General features: G+C 39.3%; 1 pseudogene; it reads left to right on the forward strand.

Moving 5' to 3' along the window:
* The first annotated feature begins 326 nt into the window (after positions 1-326).
* LOC129498453 (homeobox protein NANOG-like) overlaps positions 327-19,968 on the forward strand; it is a 54,881-nt pseudogene continuing 35,239 nt past the window's right edge.

Raw genomic sequence — 19,968 nt, forward strand, 5'->3', positions numbered from 1 at the left:
CTTGGGGAAGGTTTTCAGGAATTTTTTTAAAATTTAAAGTGTGTGTTTATACATATTGAATTGATATTTTGATGTAGTGCCAGGCCCTTTCCAGTTTCAATATCTTTAAAGTACAGCAAAGAATTTTTTTTAAAAAAATCCCATGTCACACCCTGAATGCAGGAGTGAACGAGCTTAATCATTCTGTCTCCCCGCCTCCCACCTCCAACACTCAGCATATCACCCGACAGGCCACTAACTTGTTGATATTTTTTAAAGCAACATTCCTATAAGATATTTCCAAAGCATTCTATATAACTTTCAGAGAAAAACAGAACTCTCTTATTTACATTTATAGTTCATTAGTTACCTATTATTTAATTAAATTATGTTGAAAAGAAGAGAATCACTAGTAGATTGAGGAGCAAACGTAGCTGATCCTTACTAACCCAGCTGGAGGAGCTGCGTACCACGATGGTGCCCTAGAAGAGGGTCTCTAAGTGCGGCCTCCAGCCAGCAGAAGCCTCCCCTGGGAAGTAGTTAGAGACGCAGATCTGCTGAATCAGGGATTCTGAGGTAAGACTGTCAGTGTTTAATTTGCATTTGTATATTTCTACATGCTTATATTTCATATTTTATTCTTTAGCATTGTCTTTTTGATGTCCGCCTTTTAAAACTTATTAAGCTCATCTTTGCAGCTTCGCATATGTAAGTCCCTACATAACTCTGATGCATGCTGACGTTTGAGAACCACCTGGCCCAGAGGAGTCCAGCAGCTGAGAGATCTCAGTGTGTGGCAGACAGGCTGTCTATTCTGTGGCCCTTAGACGAGGTCCTGCTTAACCTTCCAGACGTCTCAGGTCCCACTAGGCGCTGATAGAGACCTTTTTATAGACTAACACTGAAGGCCTAAATACGGAGCATGTGCTAAGCAGAATTGTCAATTCTTGACAAACAACCACAAAATGTTCATTCCTGTGCTTACTAGAAGATATTTCTCCAGGCCTCCAGGCAAGAGAAAAAGCTTCCTGCCAGGGGTTGCTGTTTGTAGAAAGTCTGGGGCTGTGTGCAAGGCAGTGGTTCTAGGCCTTTCATCTGTTCTTCACAAGGTTCTACAAACACAGAAGAAGTAAAGGCATCAGGCTCCTTCCCGACTCTTGTACTCAGTTTTTTCTTATCAGGTGAAGACAGTTTTTCCAGTCTGAAGTTCAGATTTCGCCTTCCTCCCTGCTGCTGGGGCATTCGAAAGAGACCAACATGCAGAGGAAAGGGAGGCTTTGATCTGTTCACTAGGTTGGTGGGAAGAGCAGTGCACTGAGGCCTGATGCCCATCTTTGTACCTGTTTCCTGGCTGGGATTGACTTGGTTTGAGGTGGTCGGCTACTATGGCTGTGCATTAGAATCACCCAAGGAGCTTTTAACAAATACTAATACCCTGATCCGCTAAATCAGAATCTCCAAGTAGGAGACCCTGTCAAGGGCCTTTTTGCAAGCTTCCCCAAGTGATTATAATATGTGGCTTGGGCTGAGAACCACTCATTAAAGAAATACAGTAATAAGATTTCATGAGAGGTCTTATGTCTCCAATTCATGGATTAGCAAACTGAGACCCGGTGACGTTCCATTGCCTCAGGTCACTAGCCAAGTGGTGAGGTTGGAATTCAGAGTCCCTCTAATGAAAATTCCATGTTTCTTTCAATTTACAGAAGAGGCTTACTGATGAGTGCATTCAAAGTCCTGTGAGTTAAGGCAGGTATAGGGATTGGTGGTCAAAAAGTGCTAGATGAGCACTGAGAAGGGAGCAATTAGTGATAAATATCAAAAGTCCAAAGGGAAGCTGGCACACGCAGAGAAGAATATATTCAATGGAGCAAGGTTTCTAATGCATCATGGGCTTTATCCAAAGTCTCAAAGGAAATGGGAAAGTATTGCCCATGGGCTAATGTTTCTTAATGGCCTGGAAAACAGAGTCAGTTTAACTAGAGGGTCAATTAGCAGGTGCATGTTTGTGATCTGATTTATTTATTTATTTCCTGAGAGGAATCTCTTAGCAAAGTATTGCCCTGGATTTCACTAATTTGTGATTCTTTACAGAACTAAAGCCTAGTGTTCCACCTGAGGAGGATTTTCGTGTAGCTTTCCTTTTCCTCTTTTTTTCATGGAAATTCTGGTTCCTGAGACAACTCATTATTGAAATAATTATACCCCCTGCCTCTGTAATCAGGGCCTGGTTTTCTAAAAATCTTTCCTCCTCCAAAAAAGTAAAAACCACATTTCATGCTCTCAAAAGTAAAGATTCTCTCTGTCTCTCTTTCATTCTCGAGAACAGTTGGTCCTGAACTTGGAGTATTACACTGTAATTTCTCCAGAAGTCTATAAATCTTTTGAAGATATGGGTTTGTTGTCAACAGGAAGGTGTTTCTTCTCTGAATGGGGTGAGGACAAGGTATGCAAGAGTGAGCATTCTTAGTTCAGTTTGCTGAGTGAACAAGGAATCACCTCATTCTCCTGATTAGCACCCTTTGCTGACTTCCTATTGCCCCCAGGCATCCTTAGCATTAAATTTTCTGCTTTGTCCTCTGTCTGCCTCTGCAGCCTCGCCTTCTGGCACATTCCTTTCCCTCTCAAACACCATTTCATCTGTATTATTTCCTTGTCTTCCTGAAAGTTTCTCTGCCTTTTGCCTGAACGACTTCCACCTTCACATCTGCATAATTAACTGCCCTCTTTCCCCCAAAATCTAATTCAGTCATTATCTCTTCCTGGAAGTCTTTCCTGCCTTTTCTACTTCTCTTTTAATCCCTACCTTCCTCCTTGCGCACCAAAAAACCACATCCATTTGGCTTAGAATCCTCTTCTCTGTGCTTTCATAAGAACTTGTACTACTGTTATTATGAATATTTAATTTTCCTTTTTCTCTCAATCATTGTAAAAGGCGAGAGATGTCACCTTCTTTGTTTACCATTTATTTCAAGGAGCATTTTGTCTGACACTAGCTTTGGACTTACAAAGACTAATGTGGAAGCATGAAGCCCCTATTCCCAAAGTGTTTCACTGGCAATGATCACAAGTCAGGCCACTCTTATTTCCACTCCTTGGTTTCTATACCCTTGTATTTTACTCACTGGTGACAGTTCTATATAATGGTCATTCATTTAGATATGCACTTCTTCCTCAAGGATACCCTTCCAACCTCACAGATATCATTTCTAACCTGCCACATTAGCTCTGACTTCAAAAAACCGCTTCGTTAATCTTACACCAGCAGTGTTTGGGTCATACAGATGTCAGAAGACCACAGTTTGTGTGCCTACTACTGCTTTTCATTAGCTGCAGATTTGGATTTTTTGTTCTTTAATGGCTCGATGCTGGTGGGATCTTGTATCTGTGCATCAAATGCTCTATTACTCCTTGGTTAGTGATTTTGGTGAGAACCCTGCCTGCAGAAAAGAAAAATATACCTGGAAAATATGTCAATTCAAGCCAATACCAATTTCTGCCTTTTCTTTTTTTTTTTTAATTTTTTATTTATTTATGATAGTCACAGAGAGAGAGAGAGAGAGAGGCAGAGACACAGGCAGAGGTAGAAGCAGGCTCCACGCACCGGGAGCCCGACGTGGGACTCGATCCCGGGTCTCCAGGATCGCGCCCTGGGCCAAAGGCAGGCGCCAAACCGCTGCGCCACCCAGGGATCCCCAATTTCTGCCTTTTCTAAGATGAGTTCAGTGGAATCAAGGTACCACCAAGTGATGACTTGGTCTCGTTAAAGGATGCAGTTATATTTGGGCTTAGTTTTGGTCTTCTTTTCTAGAATATTAGGTATGAGACAGTGACAATAGTTAAATCAGTCTTGGTGAGGGAGAGTCCATGATGTTGGGCTCCATCCATTGCCTCCACGCCTGCTTCTATGTTTTTTTTCCCCTGAGATCTTATTACACCACTGAATGGAACTGGGAAGATACAATGAGTGACACTGGCCTACATCAACTGGCCAGGAAATTTTGTCTGCTTGATATTTACTGACTCGTTTGTGATAGGTCCTCCCTGGTGGGTATTAACATACAATACAGAGTTCTTTGCTCTTCTTCTCCTTCCTGTATGTCCACCCATAAGCAACTTCTCCCAACCTTCTTGATCTTCCAATCTGTCTCCTTCTAGGCTTCTGACCAACCAGCCAAAATTTTGCCACTGATCATGAATCTCTATATGTTGTTAATTCAGAACACTTTCTTTCCTCACAAAGTTGTTGATTAGGTATACTAGCCCCAAGCTATGTGCATTAGAAAGATTTCTACTTACAACTATCTTTCATGGCTACTCCTGTTTGGAGCTTTAATACAGTTGCTTTCTATTTTCAACTTGTATCCACATATGGAACCAACCTATCTATAACCTAAGCTCAGCTTTTTCTCTTCTCTATCAGATGATCATAAAGGACTCCTGTGCAACCAGAGATATGAGAAAGAAGTATTGGTGCAATAGTGGTGAATAGCATGGAACTCTAAAATACTTGCTCTTGTACCTTACTCATGTCCTCTAGCATTGCTTGGGTCTAATAACAGGTGTGAAATCTCTATGTGATAATAGGCCATTATTGAGTCTAGCACACCATATGATTTGGTGAGTCTAATGGAACCTAGTTTATGATGAGTAGCTCTGACTGCAAAATCCCATGATATCCTATGGTCAGACATCCCATCTTTGCTAGACCCTAGAAGTATTAAAGAGTGAGGTCTAAGAAGATAAAATGTGAAGTTTTTAAAAGACAATAAAAATCTACTAATACAATACTAATACTAATACAATAACATACATAGAGGGTATGGTGAAGAAAAAATGTTAAGGTCCTAGACTATTCAGGAAGAGGGTAAGGTAAGGGTATTAATTAAATGTAGACTTTGATATGTTAATCATGTTATATTATTTTCAATAACCACTAAATGAACAGAAAAAGAATATATTACTCCCAAACAAGTAAATAGCAAAAGATACATTTTTAAAAAAACTCCATACAAAAGTAAAAAAAAGAAAAAACAAAGTATTTAGAAGAGTATACAGAAAGTATACAGAAGTGTACAAATAGAAAGGCTGAAGGAAGGTATTAAAGTGGCTTAGTAAAAATATTAAAATGTAAATGGACTAAATTATACAATTAAAAACACTGGTTTTCATATTAAATTAGACAACTAACTAATATTATTTAAAGAGTATACATAAATAATGTAAAGATATAGATAGGCTAAAACTAAAAGAATGAAGAAAGATATACTGTGAAATTACTGACTGAAAGACAATGACATTAATATCAGACAAAGTATAAGGCAAAAACCATTACCAGAGCAAATAGCAGTCACTTTATAATGATAAGCCTTTTAATTTACAAGGAGGTTATAATTTTTTATTCATATGTAGCAAATAACAGTTTCAAAATATGTAAAGCAAAAATTCAACAGAATTGCAAGAGAAATAAGAAATTACAATCACAGTGGGAGATTTTAACATATTTCTTTGAGTAATTGGTAGATCAAGCAGAGGATAGATTATAGTTAATCAATATTACTACAAACTAGACCTAAGGTGCATAAAGAAGATTGTGTCCAATAGCTGTTCAATACACACTCTTTTTGAGTATATATCAATATAGATGTTTCTAAAAGTTGACCTGAATTTTGGTAGCAGGTTTTAACAATTGTTCAGGGATTAAATACATACAGAACATATTCTCTGAACACAGTATAATTAAGCTAGGAATAAATTCTTTAATGATAACTAGAAAATATCCATTCACCATACTATAAAATAATATGTAGACCAAAGAATAAAGCTAGCAAAATCTCTATGGAGAAAATTCCAAAAATTTTTGAGAGACATGAAGGAAGACCTCAACAAAAGTCTCAAAATAAATCATATCCTTGGATTAGAACACTCAATATTATAGAGAATCAATCCTTTAAAATTGATTTGGAGCTTCAATAGAATACAGACAAAATTACAAGTTTGCACATATATAGCTTAAAAAGCAATTTTAAAAATTTATGTGGAGGTAGAATAGACAAGAATACCTAAGATACTCTTGAAAAGCAAAGAATAAAGTGGGAGAACGCATTGTACCAGATATTAAGACTCATCAGAAAGTTATAGTAATTAACACAGTGTGATATTGGTGCCTGGTTAGACAAGTAGACCCATAGAACTGATGTGTTAGGAATTCCCACAAAGGAACTAGAAAAAGATTGGTTCAGATGACTATTTGTTAGCATGGCTGTAGAATAATCAGTTTTAAGCTTGTTGAAATAATCAGCAATAACTTGCCATAGGGAACATAATTTTGCAAGCCCACCAATCAGTATCACCCCTCTTTTCTGAAAGTCAGCCGATCAGTGATAGACTCATTTCAATAAAGCCACTTGAGTGGCAGTCAATGAATATCAGTCTTATCTGAAATAACCACATTTCCAGATAATATCATTTACATTTCTGAAAATGTGTGCTTCCTAAAGAAGATCAGCTATTCTCAGAGATTCGTCTTGATGAGCAGGCTTCTCCCTTAAGTAAACAATAAATAACAGCTTTGTCTATTTGTTTTATGTTGAGTGGTGATTTCATCATCCTTTGAATGAACATTGTGAGGAGTTTAGAAATAGATCTCCACCTAAATGGACACTTGATTTGTAGCAGAAATGGTATCAGAGGTAAGGGAAGAATGAATGGTGCTGAGGTAGTTGGCTAACTTTTATCACCTAACATGTTACAAAATGCATTTCATGTGCATTAAAACCTTAAATGTAGAAGTCAAAACTTTATAGCTTTTCTAACATAATGTAGAATATCTTCATGATGTCAGTTTAAGAAGGGATTTCTTTAACACAGAAGAAGCTGATTATCCAGTTTGGATGGAACCTGGCTGAGCGATTTAATAATTACAGACACGACTAGGCCTATGCACATGCAGAGTCACTGCATTCCCTGTTCAGGACAAATATTCTGAGACTGGTTTTCTCTAGATGTGTTAGGAATTCCAGATGTGTACCATAAAGGAACTCTTAGCAGTGTATCCAGAAAGTCAATCCATTTGAGCAGGGGTCCTAATCATCTGTGTAACCCTGGCCTTGCTGACAGAAATAGAAGTAATGAAGGCTTAATGGAACCAAGGAAGTTTAAAAGATGACAGTTACCTCAGCCAGATCCCCAAGGGCATCAAGAAATTGGGGACTGGATCCCAGCCTCTTTACTGTGCTCAGCCTTCTGACTTCCACGAATGTATTAGGGCTTTTAAATTATCCTCAAGGAATCCATCTACCCTCAGGCCTGGCTAATGCCTGCCCTTTGTTAGGGAGGTAATGTAGCTGGCACTGTAACTCAGAGGATATTGGGAGTCAGGAATCAGACAAGGAACTATATGACCAGGATCTCATTCCAGACGCATCCTAACCATGACTTTGGTAAGTAAGAGAACAACTCTGCTTTGCTTATGAAGTGGAAGAAAAGACTGAAATATAGGTCTCTTGTGGGCTACTCTAAGGCTGGTACTCACAGACCCCAGCAATGCTTTCTAAACTGAAGCAATTTATACCAAACTGAAGATTATATTGAGCAATAGAATAAATATTTGCATTCCCCATGTAACATGAAAATTAGCTCTGACTACTTAAAAGAAATTGTCCCCCAAAGTAGTAGTAACCATAAAAGGTAAGGATTTGAGTGTATTTGACTATATTAAAATTTGAACCAAATTCCATAACAAAAATAAGAGGAAACTACATATTATGTAAGAGGACATTTGGACCATAGATTCTAGAGCCAGTACCCAGAATATATGAGTTCCTACAAATAAATTTTTAAAAGCGGACAACTCAATAAAGAAATGGGCAAAATATTTGAATAGGCAAATCATAACAAAATGGCCACATGGCTCATAAATGTATGAAAAATCTTCAGCTTAATTTGTAAGGAGAAAAATGTAAATTAAAAACACAATGAGATTACCTTCTCAATTGTTTAGCAACAATTAAAAAGTCTGACAATATCAAGCGCTTCGGAGAATGTACTACAATGGGTAATCTCATATGCTTTTAATGGGAATATTAATTGACATGCTATTTTTTGGAAAAAAAAAGTTGGCATTTGTAGTAAAATTGAAAATATGCATATCCTGTGATCCAGAAACTCCACTCCTAGCTATATAACCTAAATAGATCTGGGAAATAAGTATCCAGTTATCTTTACAAGAACGTGGATGACGGGGTGCTTGGGTCGCTCAGTTGGTTAAGTGTCTGCCTTCAGCTCAGGTTATGATCCTGTGTGCCTGGGATCAAGCCCCCCATCAGGCTCCCTGCTCAGCGGGGAGCCTGCTTCTCTCTCTCCCTCTGCTGCTCCCCCCCTGCTTGTGCTCTCTCTTTCTCAAATAAATAAATGAAATCTTAAAAAAAAAAAAAGAAAGAAAGAAAGTGAAGGTCAGGATTTTATTCTTTGTCCCAAATGAAAAACAATCCAAATGCCTACCAAAGTGGTATGGATAAATAAATGGTGAGATATTAATGCAATGGAATAGTAGGCAGCAATGCAAATGAAGCAATGAAAGCTTTGCACAAAAATATGATGGGTGTCATGTAGAAATTGAAGAAAGAAGCTAGATTAAAAATCATAAAATATGATTCCATTTATGGAAAGTTCAGAAGTAAACAAAGCTAACCTATATTGATTAGCGAGACATGCTTAGTGAGTAAAGCTATATATAAAAAAAAGGCAGGAAAGTGTTTACAACAAAATTCTGAAGAGTGGTTATTTCTAGGACAGAAAGGGATTGTGGTTTTGGAGGGGGCCTCTATGTGGGATGCTGTGAATATTTTATTGACTTCACATGGGTAGTGATTTGGGCTTGCTTTATTTTTAATTTTTAAATTTTACTTACACATTTTATATTCTTTTCTATGTGTGCATCATAACAAGAATTAAAACAAAGTGATTGTTGATCTGTGTCAGTGTAGTGGTGGAGGAGTCTCATTGTAGTGGGTCAAAGAAGGAATATGTGGTGAGTCAGTAAGAGACATTGCTCAGAGGCTACTGTATCAGCAGGGTGCATTTGGATAAAAGTAAACAGAAGAACCTGAAGCAAATTGCCACAAACAATAAAGAAATACATTCTCCAATGCAGTAACAGTTGGGTGGCTGCAGCTCCTTGAATCAGGGCCCATTCCATTTCTCTGTAGTTTTGTTCCTATGTTTTTACAGGTGTGGTTTTTGTCACCCCCAGGGTTGAAGCAAGGTAGCTAAAATAGTTACAAGCATCACATCTGGCTTTCCCTTCCCTTCCTTATAAATATCTAGGGAGCCTTCGGCCATACTTCCTCTCTCATTGCTTCGGCTAGTTTGGCATCACCACGTGCATATTGTAGGCCAATCTTCATCAAATAGGAATGGAATTGAACTGATTCTGTGTGATGGAAGGCATGTTGGTGAGTAAGTCACCGCACCCACTACTGAGAACCGCAAAGGGTCTGAGATTTACTTGCAAGCTAGCAAATTAGCCTGCCACAGTAATGGATGTTGATATAAGACATGAGATTGATTATTCATCAGAGAGGAAGGACAATTTCTTACTCACAGGGAGAGACTAGCCCGTGTCAGCATTTTGCACTGCTTCCCTGAGGCTCAGCTTCTAGAGTGCAGTAGAAATAGGGCCAGGTGACCCCTGCCCACATGGTGAGTACATTACTACAGGAGTTTAGGGGATCTGAATATTTCATAGTGGCCTGTAGCATGTCCTCCCTTTGTTGAAAGAGAAAGAATGCAAGCATTTTGAATTTCCCAATCCTCCCAGGTGGTAGACTAGAGTGCCATTTTGCAATTGAAAAACAAAAACAAAAGCCTTGCTGCCCAGAGGGATCAGGAGACTTGCTTAGGGTCTGTTTCTTTTAGACCAGACATATGTTTAGTAAGTAGAAGAGGCGGTATTCAGTTTAGAGATTCTGAGTCTGAATCCTGGGACTTGATAGTCTCCAATGTGATTGTTCTTAGAGAATCCTCAAAATTTCTTCCTGCACACAAGGTACAGTCATCAAGGAAAGTCACTCCCTGGGTTGCTGTGATGACAGAAGACATCCCTGAGCAGACCTCTGTCTGAGAATTCAGCTGGCTTCAGAAATGACCCAGGAATTATGAAACTAGGTGGAAACATTTTTTTCACTAAGGTTTGCTCAAGTTCACCAAACCTTTTACAAACCTCTCATAATATGGACAAAGTAACTATAAATGAAATCCAATGAGTAAATAGCATTCTTATATCTTCCATGATAGCCTTCTTTAATTAACAGTTAGCCCTGTGGAGTTGGTCTCTGCTTGAACTTTTCTGAAATTAAGTTGGTCCTGTATGAGGATGAGTGTATGTATCTCTCTGTGTGTATGTGTGTGTGTGTGCATCTGTGTATGTGCTCACACACATACATTATGAGAAAAAGGAGGACATAGTCATTTGACTCATAACTGGAAGAACCATTAGAGATGACACATTAAGCCATTAGATGTATCTTCCCCCCACCAGATGTTGCAACCCTTGAAGCAGGGATCCTAGTCTTCTCTGTCTCTAAGCACAGGACCTGGCATTTGGTAAGTTCCAACAGGTGATAGTTAAATAACAAAGTGCATGAATTATCCAGTCCAATCTGCTCACTTTATAGAGGCAAAAATTAAAATAAAATAAAATGAGGCCCAGGAAGACAAGAAGCCTGAGTACATAGAATTAATTCATAGCAAAGCCATGTATAAAACCTAGGCTTTGACAGTTTCCAATAGTCTAAGCACCTTACCATTTTCAAATTATACAATAAGTGTTTCTTTAAAATGCCATCTCCTATGAGAGGGATGTTAAGTGTACATAGTTAAATTAAGGTGTGGTAGACACTGGTGCCTTTAGTCTGGGATAATATAATCGCCTCATCCAAGATTAGCCACTGTGAGCGGGGTGGGATAGGTTTGTGAGACCACACCAGAAACTAATTATGTATTGCTGTTTACCCTTACATTGAGCTTGAAACTAAACCATAGTCCCAATGGCGCTTTGAAAAGTTGGTGGCTACATCAAAGAAAAACAAAACCCCTAGTCAATTATGAGAGAGATGCATTAGACAGACTGATAAAACCTTGTGTTTCTATGGTGCTTCATGCTTTTAGCAAAATATTCTCACTTGCATCCATTAGTTCCTTTGATCTTCTCAAACAGTCTGTGGAAAAAGGAGGACAGCTCTTAACAGCCCTCATTTAAAGATGAGGAACTTGAAGTTGGGAAAAATTAAGCAATAGTCTTAAGTTCTTATAAATAGCAAGTGGTTCTTTAACTTTAGGATCAGATATTGCATCTGGCTCCACCACTAGCTAGTTGTGTGACTTTGGGTGAGTTCCTTCTCCGCTTAGACTCAGTTTCCTTTCCCTGTCTGTGTGCTTATACTCAACTGTGAAGTTTAAAAGAGAATTGCCTGAAATGCATAGAGTGTGCTCAGTAAATATCATGTCCAATAAATATCAGTAGATATCATGTCCTCTGATCTATGTCCTACGTGTTGAGTGAGATTGTATTATTATTAATAATGTTTACAAGAATCTTTTATGTTCATTGGAAGAAAGATGCCATTTTATCAATCAATGGTATTATTTGAGATGGAATTCTCACAAGCACCTTCTGTTAGGACAATTATTTTATTGAAACAAGTACATTGTGGGGGTGGAAATGGTGAGAGTGAGAGCAGAGGATTCCTGGTGGCTCAGATGATGAGACTACACATTTGCATAAGAACATTTGAAATCAGTTGCTGAGTTCAAGCAAATCCATAAGAAAGAAAAATGAAGTTTGTTACACTAGCAATGGACTTAAAACTCTTTTTCCATAATGTAGCTCCAAAACTGAGCTCTATCAGCAAGTAAGCAGAGGACAGCAGGATTTCCTAACACTGCATTCATAGCAATAGATTGGTCATGGTGACCAATTCAAGAAACATAAGAAAATAATGTGGGACACCTGGGTTGCTCAGTGGTTGAGCATCTGCCTTTGGCTCGGGGCGTGGTCCCAGTTAGGATAGAATCCTGCATCAGGCTCCTTGTGAGGAGTCTGCTTCTCCCTCTGCCTATGTCTCTGCCTCTCTCTGTGTCTCTCATGAATAAATAAATAAAATATTTAAAAAGAAGAAAAGAAAAGAAAAGAAAGAAAAGAAAAGGAAGAGAAGAAAAAAGAAAAGAAAAGAAAAAAGAAAAGAAAGAAAGAAAGAAATAAAGAAAGAAAGAAAGAAAGAAAGAAAGAAAGAAAGAAAGAAAGAAAGAAAAAGAAAAAGAATAATGTCATAGATGTCCCCTTTACTTTCCTGTCCTGGGATAAAATTAATTCATTCTGGTTCTCCGACATGCCAGATATATAATCTTAGCTGACCTTATAAGTATTTCTGAGAGCATTTCCACTTTTGTAAAATAGGGATTAAGACTTCAAACTTAGAGTCTTGTTTTGAGAATTAAATGCAACAAGGTATCCAAAAGTGCCTTCAATACCTGGTAGACAATGGTTTCTCTAAAAACATTTCCTAAAACTGTGGTTGTCTGTCCTTAAATTTTATACCAGTTGCAAAATCTTTGAATATTAAAGATCTTTCTTTTTCACTTAGTATAAATATGAAAAGTATATTTATAGCCATTTAATTTCTATCACATGTTAATAAATTTTCTTTAATTATTCATACATTGTAACACATAAGAAATCACATCAGTTGTGATCAAACAAGAATCATCAATTACATATTATTAACACTTATTAACATTGATATACAGTATATAATAATGTAACAATATAATCTTAATATATTAAAATATATTACAGAAATTTATGTTTTATAATACTTTAGTAATATAATTTTATTTTATATATTTTAATAATGTACATTTTTATATATTATCTTAATATGTATTTTAATAATATTTTGTTATAGAAGATTAAAACTTATTTAAAGTTATAAAATCGGGTTTCCATCCCTGGGTGGCGCAGCGGTTTAGCGCCTGCGTTTGGCCCAGGGCGCGATCCTGGAGACCCGGGATCGAATCCCACGTCGGGCTCCCGGTGCATGGAGCCTGCTTCTCCCTCTGCCTGTGTCTCTGCCTCTCTCTCTCTCTCTGTGACTATCATAAAAAAAAAAAATAAAAAAATAAGAAAAATAAAAAAAAATAAAGTTATAAAATCAAGAACGAATAAGTTAAAATGAATGTTCTAGGGCAGCCCCGGTGGCGCAGCGGTTTGGCGCCGCCTGCAGCCCAGGGCGTGATCCTGGAGAGCCTGGATCGAGTCCCGCATCGGGCTCCCTGCATGGAGCCTGCTTCTCCCTCTGCCTGTGTTTCTGCCTCTCTCTCTCTCGGTGTGTGTCGCTCATGAATAAATATATAAAATCTTTTAAAAAAATGAATGTTCTAGTACAAAATCTAATGAAATACATGGAAAATTATGCAGAGCTGACTAATGAGCTAAGCCAACTCCTTGGCTCTTAGTAAATGTCATAGAAAGCAGACAATTTATTCCCAGATGCTGTGATCTCTGTTACTTAATTGTTAGAATAATGAATTTCTAAAATAAGGAAAAGACAAATATCTAAGAAATAAAATATGAAAATGATCAGTACAATTACTAAGCTGAATAACTAATCATGAATGATCCATTACCTAAAGTTTATTTCATTTGTATGAAACACTCTTTAGCAAATAATGGTAGTACAGCATAAATAAAATGGTTTGGAGACTTGTGTAAAAAACCCTAAGTGTCTTCTTTTTTTTTTTTTTTTTTTGGTGTGGTTTGGTTTGTTTTAATGGGTAAGATAGAGAGAATAATATCAAACCTGCCAACTTTTTGTTGAGCTTAAAGTATTATGCATGAATAAGGTGGTAAACTCTAAGTAGAATACAATAACTACTGTCGTCCTCCGCAGTTGCTTGAACTTCCATGTCTCATGAATCTCATCTCACTAGAACTTGATATATTTTTCTCACTCATTGTAGATACTCGCCAAACATTTGTGAAATAGTACAGTAGAAGTTCATTTCTATGAATGGTGTTAGCTCAAGATTTCTATTGCAGCTCTAATTCTATATCCTTTAGCAACTTTACTTGACTTAAAAGGAAAGGAAAAACCTTCGAAGTCCAGTTCCCTCCCATTTTCCTTCCTGAAACCCCAAAACATTATCTAATTTAAAATGTAATGACACTTGTTACTTACATAATTCCTTAAAGAACTGCTTATTCACCATTTCATGCATCACTCTATCATTTAATCTAACTAGATTGTAAATTCCTGGAGTTTAGGCTTATGTGTTGAATGACTTTGCACCCTCCATAGGACTTCCATTGCCCATATTTATTAAATAAATTGGCTGTTTATGACATTGAAAATCTGGGTCTTGTCCCTTTGCCAATTTCAATCAACTGAGACAAGTCATCAGGAACCAATAAACTCTTTCTGTAATAGAAGACCAATGTTTTTAGTCAGGTAGTTTACTATTTGTTCGCCTCCTCAACTAGTTCTACTTCTTAATAATAGAGATTGTCTTCTTCAGTGTTTGTCTTCCCTCTAGGAACTAGCACAGTTTTTGGCTTGTCCAGCTTCCGTAGACATTTGAGGAACGTTATGTGACAGAACAAACATTACTAACATTCAGTTCTTCAACCCTGCTCCACCAGATAGAATCCTGTAATTCCCTTCCTACTTTTTCTCTTTTCCAAGGAGGAGAGATTCTTCCTGGGAGGAAGGGGATTAAGTTGATCTACATACTGAAGAGCCTAAAAGAATGGTATTAGAGTCCTTGCAAGATTAAGGAAAGTGGCTAAACTTTTGTGGAGTGTTGCTGTGGATTGGTTATTCAGGCCCCCTTTAAATCCACCCATGGATAAAAGTAAAGGATGAAATTCCTTTAATTACTTTCACTTGTTGAATGAGGCTGGTTGACCTTGACATGGCTCAGGTGCTGATCCACATAGGTCTCTGTGTGCTTTAGGACTGTAATTAAAGGGAGGAGTGAAACTATGAATCAATTAGTCTGAGAGAGTCTTGGGGTCGGTTGTTTTAATAAGCCGGTATTTTGGCATCACTAACCTGTGGATTATAATGAGCCTGGAGGTTGGGCTGTTGCAGTTCCTGGTCTTTACTTCTTTATTCTCCCCAACCCGCCCCAACCTCCCATAGTCCAATCTTAGTCTTTTGGCTAAATTTGAGAATCCAAAGTTGGTGTCATATCTCACAAAGTGGAAAGAGAATGCAGTCTAAGCAAATCAATATGAATACATACCACAGGAAAAAGATATCATACAAGATGTTTATCACTGTGTTGTATATAGTAACCAAGAAATAGATCCTAATGTCCAACAATGTAGAACTAAATACATTTTGTTATAGCTCTATGATGTGGCATTATGTGACCAAGTCTTTTCTTTCCATGCTGTGAAAGAAAATTTACTAACATGAACAAATATTTGTAATATTATGTTTAGGTAAAAAGTTATGAATCGCTTATATCAAATGATATATATATATATATATACACACACACACACATATATATATATATATAATTTCCCAAATTTCTGCAGTGAGCATATCACTTTTTTCCAAACACACACACACACACACACACGCACACACTTTTTTTTAAAGGCATATTTATTTCTAAAGATCTAATATTGAGAAACTGGTGTTGAAGAAAAGCCCATGTTATTGAAATTAAATCCAGAGGCTCTGTTAACATTCAATTTACCCTCAAGAAAGAAAACATCCTTGCCTGGGGCCAGGAGAAAGAGAGGTGAAAAGAGGAAAGGAGGCCACTGCTCGTATGTCCTGTTACATGGAATCTGCCCCAGCATGCTGTGTGTAAGCTGCCAAACATCTTTTCTCAGAGAAATATTGATGCCGGCTGCTAGCTGATGAAATCTGCCTGACCCATTCTTTTTGTCTGCCTTCCTCCCCCGCCTCCAGTGCATTGTGCAAGAGAAAGCTTAAACCATCTTCCTGTCAGGTGGAACCAGAGGGTAAGGACCAGGTGGCCATGCTCCTGCTCCCCTGGCTCAGGTGCAGCTGCTGAGGTAGCAGGCCAGGCCCTGGCCCAGGGCACACGCTGTCCCTGCAGTAAGGGCTGGCTAGGTAGGCACAGTGTACTCATCTCGTGTCCCAAAGCCAGAGTTTTAGGGCTGAGGAGCCAGATTCTTGTGCTAGGAGGTTGAATGACTATTGGGAATGCATGGAGCAAATTAATTATTTTGCAAGGGGAATTTTACCTGGCAAGTTCAGACACCCTTTAGTGACTGTAATAATAGCTGGGGCACAGAAAAGGACTGTGAATAACAGAAGATTGTAGCAACTCAACTGATAACTGATTGGCTGTTTAATAAGGCCAAGGATTTTCTAGGTGCAATGAGATAAGCAGGGGAGTCAGAGGGACTCTGTCCACCAGAATCTTGCAGTTCCTAGCCCAAGCACATATAGTTGAGGGTCATGTGATTTGCCTATATTAAAGGGGAGACCTTGGGGTAAGCTTTGGAGATCCAATAGGTCACACATTGCTCCGGGATCAATATTACTTAAATATAGACACTCTGGCCTTCTGTGTAGTTAAGTTGATAAAAGATAGCTAGAAGAATAATAGTAGATACAGTGTAGCCTGGGTATCAGGATAAATGGTTCCAATCCTAGTTCAGTCACCAACTGAAATTTGTGATTTGGCGTAAGCTACTCCCTCACACCAAACTTCGTCTTTTCCTAAGTGCCATCCACTGCTAGCATCTTGTGATCATCATAAAAACAGCATTTCTGTGAAAGTCGGTGAAGGGTACCCGTGTTTATAACTGTATCCTCCGAGCTGAAATCATGGTTTAAATGATAGATTAAAAGGCCGTGACAGTTCTTGATGTCTTTCTTCTCCTTCTTGTTCCTTATCTTTTTGATTCCTCACCGTAACCCCATTCAATCTAAATTGTATCGAGCTCTTTGCTGCGTCAAATTCTGCAGCGATGCATTCTGACGTGCACCTAGAGTAACAAAAACAAAAACAAAAACCAATTTCGGAAGTGTGCTTCTACACAAATGACCAAATAAGGAGGCAAAATAAGATGAATGCCTTTTCTTAGAGATAAAAAGACAAAAAGACAGGGTGAGAGGATGGAAAGCATACGTCTAGCTTGAGAAAGGCGTAACGGGAGAGGGGCCATTCGAGCAGCACCTTGCAGAGGATGGGAATATGGAATTGGGCTTTAATGAGAATGGTGGGAAAAAAGAGCATTATGAACAACTTGACAGGGTTATCATGAAAGTATGGGCATGAGAGGGCGGGTGTGGATAACAGAGCACAATTCACTGAGTGGCAGCAGGTACGTCCGCAGTAGCTGATTGCACCAGATGGTGGAAGGCTTTGAACACTAGTGTCAAAAAAATGGACTTTGTGGTGATGTGGTGTGATTAGAGATGGGATGCGTGCTGGTTTCAAGCCCAAATAGAAGTTTTGTAAGTTAGAATATGTCAAAAAATAACGAAGTAAGGTAAAAGTTAAGGACTTGTCTAAGGAAGCAATGGTGAGGCCTCAACACGACAGGGGTAGGTACTGTAAGGGGAAAATCTGCCAGACTCTGCCACAAGTAGCAATAGAAGAATAGGAAACAAAATCAGAGCTGAACTAGAAATTTTGAGCCAAGGCAGGTACTGGAGGAACCATGAAGGTCAGGAGCAGGTGCCGATATGATGGAGCTTCATAAAGGCAGAGTGGATCACCTCAAGCTTCAAGGACACAATGCTGATGTTGATTAGTTAGAAAAGTGGGTTGGGGGATCCTAGGTGGCTTGATTGGTTAAGGGTCTGCCTTTGGCTCAGGTCATGATGTTGGGGGTCCTGGGATCGAGCCCTTGAATTGGTCTCTCTGCTCAGCGGGGAGTCTGTTTCTCCCTCTCCCTCTGCTTGCTGCATCCCCTGCTGGTGCATGCTTTCTCTCTCTGTCAAATAAATAAATAAAAACTTTGAAAAGAAAAGAAAAAAAAATAAAAGAAATGAAATGAAAAAAAAAAAAAGAAAAGCGGGTTGGGAGTGAAACCCCAGGTCAAGTTAGACTTTCCGAGTTGGCAATTAACCAGGGGTAGGTGATGATTGAAGACTCAAGTGTGCATGAGAAGAAGGCAGGGAAGACTGAGTAAAGGAGAAAGAAGAGAGGGGGTCATCTGCCCAAAGCCTTCCTGGAGCTCTGGTTGGTGGGTCTGGCCGGCACATGTAGAAGCACAACTTTGTGGGTTTCTTGAATGCATTCGCAGCAGCGCCTAGTCCATTCCAAAGCCCTTCCAATTGGTTTGGATCAGAGTGTGACCACAGAAACCTGATCTAGGCCAGACTAAGCTCTAGAGGTCAAGTCTGCTTCAGAGAGGGCATGGAGCGGAGGGCTGCGTGTGCAGCTCACCTTGCTCCCTCTTCAACACATATTAGAGAATAATGAATCTGCAAGTGCTTCATAAATCTTATCTTCTGCTATTGCTGTTGTTCCAAACAGTATAGATGATAATCATAACTAGAATGATGGGTCACTCAAAATGAATGAAGTCTTGGCAATAAACCTACTCAGCCCTGTTGTCTGCCAGCTGAGGAGGCTGAGGCTCCGGGAGGGGAACCGCATGCCTAGGGCGGAAGGAGTCAGGGTAGACCTCAGACCTCTGGGCTTGCACACAAGTTCTCTTTCCCTTTTTTTATCCAAGTTAATTCTTCTCCTCACCACCCCCCCTTTTTTGCAATCTATTTAACATAATGCAATATTCAGTCCAGGAAGGTCTCATTTCTTCCCTTTCACTTTGAACTCTGCTTTTGAAGGCATTTGGGATAAGTTGCCAACAAGTTGGGAAAAGGGGAAGAGTTAAAGGAATAGCAGTAAGTTCAGTTCGAGTCAGCTGAACCTGACTATTTAATGCAATAAAGATTTCCCTGGGCGCCATGGGAGCTGAGGTGAGTCAGAGGGGCTCTGTCCTCCGGAACCAAGACAGACCTGCAGATAGCTCAGGCAAAGCTGAATGAGCTAAGAATTACCCTAGAAAAGCAAACAAATTTAATACTTCTGGTTTTATTCACTTCCTGAATGGATAGAAAATGGTGGGGGGGGGGGGAGGGCAGACATTTGCTACTTCCCCACATGCTAGGCTGAGAGAAGAGAGGTAACCTTGAAGAAAGCCAGGCATTCCAGGATCATTTATTTTTAAAAGTGGAACAAAGAGGATGCCTGGGTGGCTCAGTGGTTGAGCATCTGCCTTTGGCTCAGGTTGTGATCCCCAGGTCCTAGGATCGAGTCCTGCATCGGGCTCCCCGCAGGGAGCCTGTTTCTCCCTCTGCCTATGTCTCTGCCTTTCTCTGTGTCTCTCATGAATAAATAAATAAAATATTTACCAAAATTTTTCTAAAAAGTGGAACAAACTTCTCTTTCTACCTATCTTTATACACTCTCAGCTCCAAGGGCCTTCGCAGTAGACTCCAGCAGAGGCAGTGGGACATTCTATGACCCAGCACACCCAGGACAAGAAGCTACAGGGTTTTGGGACCATTGCCAAGCTGGGAGATGAACCTGATAGGGTTCCTAAATAACAGCATGGCCTCAGCCTCAGGCCTGACTTCATGCTATTCCAGTCGTGTGACCTGTCTCCTCCACTGATCTAAGATAACACTTATCACATTCTGCTTTTGGAATCAGGTTACTTGTGTGTGTGCCTGCTTCCGCCACTAGACGGGAGAGCAATGACCATGCCTTACTCAACCCTGTCCCCCAGAGCACTTGGCACAGGCTCCGGCGCTCAGTGGATACCCACTAAGCGTGCAGGGTTGGCTGGAATTTTGGCAGGCCTTGCATTTTTCATTGGTTAAAACCTATGGCTCTTCTTGCCTGGTTTGAGAAGGAGAAAACGCACATTGTGTCGAAAGCCTGGATCTGATTTCAGAGACCAGAGCTCTCTGAAAGAAATACTGA

Source organism: Nyctereutes procyonoides, unplaced genomic scaffold (assembly GCF_905146905.1).
Source record: "Nyctereutes procyonoides isolate TBG_1078 unplaced genomic scaffold, NYPRO_anot_genome, whole genome shotgun sequence".
Taxonomy (NCBI): domain Eukaryota; kingdom Metazoa; phylum Chordata; class Mammalia; order Carnivora; family Canidae; genus Nyctereutes; species Nyctereutes procyonoides.